This window comes from Paralichthys olivaceus, chromosome 9 (assembly GCF_024713975.1).
Source record: "Paralichthys olivaceus isolate ysfri-2021 chromosome 9, ASM2471397v2, whole genome shotgun sequence".
Lineage (NCBI taxonomy): Eukaryota > Metazoa > Chordata > Actinopteri > Pleuronectiformes > Paralichthyidae > Paralichthys > Paralichthys olivaceus.
Genome location: NC_091101.1, coordinates 5,828,078 through 5,834,061, shown reverse-complemented (window position 1 = coordinate 5,834,061; position 5,984 = coordinate 5,828,078). Strand labels below are relative to the sequence as shown.

The 5,984-nt window shown below is 39.7% G+C and overlaps 1 long non-coding RNA gene across 1 annotated transcript; it reads left to right on the top strand.

The window, feature by feature from the left end:
- The first annotated feature begins 442 nt into the window (after nucleotides 1-442).
- LOC138411450 (uncharacterized) lies at nucleotides 443-3,314 on the top strand. The gene is made up of 3 exons (XR_011244093.1): nucleotides 443-793; nucleotides 875-918; nucleotides 1,009-3,314. It is a non-coding gene; the product is annotated as an uncharacterized lncRNA (long non-coding RNA).
- Nucleotides 3,315-5,984: the final 2,670 nt, after the last annotated feature.

The following is a 5,984-nucleotide window of genomic DNA, read 5'->3' as shown; positions in this document are numbered from 1 at the left end:
CAAACCTACTGTACATTTAAAGCACATTTCTAGTATAGCACAAGTCTTCTATGTGCATTTGTTGTGCCAAAGACTGTGAATAAAGGTGGATGACGCATCTCTACTTCCTCCCATTATCCAGATGGATGAATTTGATATCCCATCGATATAAATATGCTCAATCAATCACAAATCGGTCTAAGCTGTCAATCAGGACAATACACCTTGTTTTATAGCATCAAATTACCATATTAAACAAAACAATGAGCACTTCAGTGTATCATGTGATAAGACGTGTCCTTTGACTTAAGTCCTACAACTAACATGGGCATGGCCACCAGGGGGTGATAGAAACACATTGGATTCACTTTTTGGGAGCTATAGCTATATCTATACATTTATAAATATAGCTATAGCTATTGATATAGATATGTTTTATCCCTCCTTTTCTGTGGCAGGTAAACAGCTGGACCTCAGTAAAGTCTTCTTTCTGGGTGAATGATGCGCACATCAAAAAAACTGAAGGACATCTCTGTGATATCAGAAACTGAAGGTGACTAGCATTGACAGGATTAAATATTAAATATAGTTTCTGATGATCCCATTAATATTAATCAAGGGTATAATCTCATATTTAGGGTGGGTGATTGACTTGTTACAGGTGAGTGAGTCACTGTTGGTGAAGGTGTCTCTCAGCGCAATCAAAGGCTGCTGTTTTTGGATTGACAACAAAGGTTTCCATCATCAAAACTTTTATCCGGGACAGCCCAGAATCAGACAGTCATCACGTCCAAGAGAGCAAGAGATGCCGAAAGTAAATAGTGATGAGAAAGCAGTTTTCAGATGGCTTTCACCTCCACTTCATCCCTTCTCTTTATTCATTCTCTTCCTTTAGTTGATCATTTCCAGTGTGGACTGAGAGAGATGGAGAGCGTGAGGGTAAAAGAGGCATGTTTACATGTAGTACAACAAAATTCTCATCAGTTTACAATAAATCGATTAAATAGATCCGTTCCTGTTTGTCTGCAGAAGACACAATCTCCAGTCCAGCGGCAGTGTTGGCTGCTCTGAGCAGAATGGGCATAATGATGAGGGAAGAGCAGGGCCCAGTGCCAGGGCGAGAAATCAATACCTCAGGAAAGAAGATGCAAACCCAGCAGCTACTGCAGAAACAGATTGTATGTGTGTGTGTGAGTGTGTGTGTGTGTGTGTGTGTGTGACTCTGATGGTGAAGTGCAACTCAACAGTCCTGTCCAGAAGGGCAAGCTGAAACAAATTACGCTTCCAAACAAGGGCAGTGTTCAGACATATTTTTTGTCAAAGTAGAGCAGGTGGATAATGTAGTATTCACACTATCATTGCACTGTTCATGTTTGGCTTTCCCTAGTTGTAAAGAAAAATAGGAGCAACAACAGTTGTAGGAAAAAGAAGGGAAAGTAATAACTAATCATCAACATTTTTTATATATCCCAATAATTATAATATTTTTTTCTTGTATTGTCTAAATAATGGGGCACATTAATCGAACTCTACACATACATTTTTTAAACTTTCATGAAAGGTATATAAAAAGTGGAACAGTTTGAAGGATTATCTTTTATATCTAATTTAATAATTGAATAATGGAATGAAATGTTAGGTCAAAACCTGTTTCTACAGAACACTTCCGTAGATATTAGCTTTTATATATTACCTCAAGGCCACTAAAGGTTTTTCTATACAACCTTACCATTGGACACCAGTATGTCTACACTCTTATCCTTTTAGAACTGTATCATTTATGGGAAAAAGGTATCACAGAAGTCAATATTAGTTCGGGGTTAAATAAACACAACCTGTACTTTTAATTTTGCTCTTTGACTTAATTGCAAAAGAAATTCAAGGCTCTCCAAATTGCGAGTCAGAATACATGCCTATAATTTTCCTATTTTCCTATAAACCTTTATCTGATATGACTCTTGACATCTCTGCTGAATTATACCATTGTTTGTCCCTTCTATCCAAAGCTCTTACTAAAGCTAGAGTTAGATCAAGGTTTGTATTTGGGCCTAAATACAGAGTAGGTTCATTCAATTCAATCTTTTTTGTATGGCGGCAAATCATAACATATACTGTATTATCTCAAGGCACTTTACACAGTGAGGTTGAGACCTAAGACCAGTTCCCACAATGAGCAGCACTTTGGCAAAAGTGGGGAGAAAAACTCTCGAACAGACTCCATGCGGGCGACCATCTGCCTGGACCAGTTGGGGTGAGCAGCGTTAATTTCAAGTCTGAACGCACCTAAATATGTCCTGAGATCCGACCACTCAGACCACATTCAGAGGTGGTATATTTATAATATATCCTTCACAAATGAAGGATCACCCACTCAGCTGAAATCCTCTGACCTACACATAAAGATACTTTTTGTCAAATCTTTTTTTATAGCAGAGCTGCATGAGATCTACTCGAGCCCCTCCTGACTCCTCTCTCACACGCTCCCTTATGTCAACAGTGATAAAGCAAAGACAGTGCCATAGGACACATCTGTAAACTCAGGAAAATAACAACATCATTTATGAGTGTTCACAGGAGACACATTCAGGACAGATTGCAACACCAGGTGTAAAGGGATGAACTTAACACTGACCGCTGACACATGTCCATTTCCACCACAAAGAAAAATTACAAAGAAAAAACTAATATTAATACACATGCTTGCATTTCTAAGTTGCTCTCCAAGACTTACTGTTTAAACTGTGTTATCTTTCATTTGCTCCTTTTTACTTTGACATTTGTGACACTCATTTGGTTTCATTGGCCTTTCAGCAGAGGCCCTTTCCTCATAAGGAACTTATTTTAATTATTTCATTCACTGAGCCCTTAAACACTTCATGCACTCATTTTATCATTTGAGCAATAATGTCTCCCTCTTAATACAAACTTTAAAGCTCAAATAAAATCTCCATTGTTTTCATTCTCCACTAACTTCAGCTAAGATGACACCATGTCAGTAAATGTGAACCAGTCAGGATTAAGCCCACACTCCAGGGGGAGAGAGGATTTGTGTGTCAAAGTGTTTTAGTGACGGCCTCCACATCCAAAACGATGTGATTACTTTTTAATGAATTGAATAAGGCTAAGTTGATTGACAGGTCTGACTGCTCTCCCAGTGCAGCTGCTGCTGTACTTTCTCAAACATGCGGCTGTGTGATTGAACGTCGTGGCGCTGACGTTCAATCAGACTGACATCAGGCGTGTGTCTGTACCTTTTCATTCACTGTGTCCCAGCTAATCAGCTTCACCTCCAGTGTTTCTTTTGTTCACAAATCATCCCTCTGTTGTTTGCTTCACAGCTAATGATGCAATCGTTTCAGTGACTGAGGACCCAAGTAGACGGCTGTTTGAGGCATTTTATTTACTCAGCTGACATCTGCGGGATATTTCTATTCCCAACTGTATGCTGGAGGTGGGAATATGTTGTCAGGTATTCTATGGTAATGAAAGAGTATTTGTGTGGCTTTATATATAGTGCAGGGCTTCTACGTGAATTATGAACTGATAAGAGCGTTAATATCAAAGTTACCTACTATTTCCACAAACGTTTGTCTGTCTGTCTGTGTGTGGAACACATATCTCGAGAACCATTCATCCTATCTGCTTCACACTTGGCATGTCTATTTTAAATTGCCCAGGAAAGTGTTGACCTTGGTGTGATTTGGATACGTCATACATTGAACATACATTTAATAAACAGGTGACCATCGCTCTGTAGCAGTCAGTGTGGGTGGGGCAAGGTGCCTTCAGTCTCTGAGCTGAACAACTCTTCGTCTACGTCCTTTGATAAACTACGAGGTGGTCTGAAACTGTCAAATATCATCCACCGGATCATTTTGATAATCTGATTATTTTTATTTCATCATACCGGACTGACACAGACATTCGCAGTAGACACAGGTGTCGATCTGAATTACTGAATTACTTTTGTATTGAAAAAATTGGGTCCAATGACTGTGTGGATTGCTTAACTGTCCTCTGAAATAGTCGATATGAACAATTAACACCGGTTAGGTCAATTATTCAAACGTATATAAACCACACACAAGAACAATAATCAGGCAAATTCATTTTGATTTCATGAAAAACATTGACTTTGTTTTCTAACTTCACTCTGCACCATAGACTGTGAGAATTACCACAGGCAGAGCAAACAGCCAATTCCAAACAGGCAGGTTTACAACAGGCACTGCCCTATAGTTACAGAACTGACAACAGCAGTGAAGCAGTTGCTTCCCCAGATGCGATGTCATGACTTTAGATCACTATAAGGTGAAACTGATGAAGCATCGTAAACATCATAAAGTGATTTTACAGGGGTCTCATTTACCTGAGTTCAGGGTGGATAAAACTGAAAGTCACCAGAGATGACGCGTGACTAGCACATTGAAAGATACTGTATGCTGTAATCTAGCTTGCAACAGCTGATTAAGTCTACGAGTGGTCGCTATCGTTTAACCACAGTTCAAGTTGCTGGCCAGTGGGTACAAATGAGCCTTATATTGTGTTATTGTACATGATTTGAATGATCTTGACCTTTGACCGATCCCCTCACACGCTATATCACTCCAAGTCACTCCTCAAAATCTAAATCTACACAAGACGACTCTTAATCTCATGACTCAGTCTGTCTGACAGGTTGATCTGCCCTGATGTTAAAAGGCCCTTTTAAAAAATCACAGTGAATTGATGATCTTGGGGTTTTAGGTCACTGTTGCTTTGTTCATGTTCTCAGCGTGGTCTGACGTGCTTGAGCTCCATGTGACAGTGGACCAACTGTTCATACATCTCAGGCTTTGCACGTCAGGAAAATAATATGTCAAGGGATGTCTGTCACTGTGTTTAGAACTCACAAAACTGTACTGTGAAATGTTACAGAGAAAGGTGGTCAAATTATTTATCTACTGATTGATACAAGGCCTAACATTAATAATTTTATAACCATATGTAAAGATGTGCTCTTAAATCATCCTTTTTCTTTGTAGCCTTTATATGGTGTCGACTTGGCTCAGATTATAAATGATTTCCCTCTGCCGCAGAGAAGCAAAGGTCAAATTAAAAGAAATGTCAGATCTGCCCAAATACAAAACACAATTATGATCATAGTCAGAAACACAAGCATATTTTACTCTCATCTTTTTAAAATATGTGACAATGATGACACATTTTCAATCATTTGAGCAGAAGTCATTTTTTATCTATTGGTAACAAAAGGTAATGATAACATTCGGGTAATGTTTGACCAGTTACGGAAGACATTACACTCAGTGTTCACAGAATCTAAGGTTCATGTGTCAAAAGCATTTGTGTGCAGGACGTGCACTCACACAGTTTTGACTTCAATGCCATGAACATGGGAACCATTCTACTGTAACTGTGGATCAAATTTGATATGAAGAACCCACAGAGAAGAGGTGTAAGTGTGACAGTGATGTTTTGTGGCGGCGCCTTGATCCATGCTGCTGCAAACACAGAAGTCTGCCCTGCTCTGCATCTGTCCGCCCACCCACCGAGCCTCCCCCTGCTCCCCTCCCCAGCGCTGGGTGCCGTCCAGTGTCGTACATTACTCTGTGCCAGCTGCTGTCTGCCTGTCGCTGGGGGCACAATCTCGACATTCAGATGGACTCCACCGACAACTGGCCACGGACAGAATGCAGCTCCCTGATCAATTAATCATAAATACCATACTTTGCCCAGTGCTCTGTAAAATGACAAATCCAACAAAATAATCATAAATCAAGGGTTTTTTTTGTATTCTTCAAAGTTCAGTGTCAGTTGTGAAATATTCATACTGTACGTTGAGGGATGGAGATAAATGGATCTGAGATTTCAAACTTCACACAGAGCAGCACCTCTTCATCCAAAGGACCGCCACATACTGGCAGTTCTCTGAGGTTATAATGCTTAACCAATCACAGATCACTCAAAAGCCAAACAATTTATCATGTTTGTCAAAGGTCACAAAA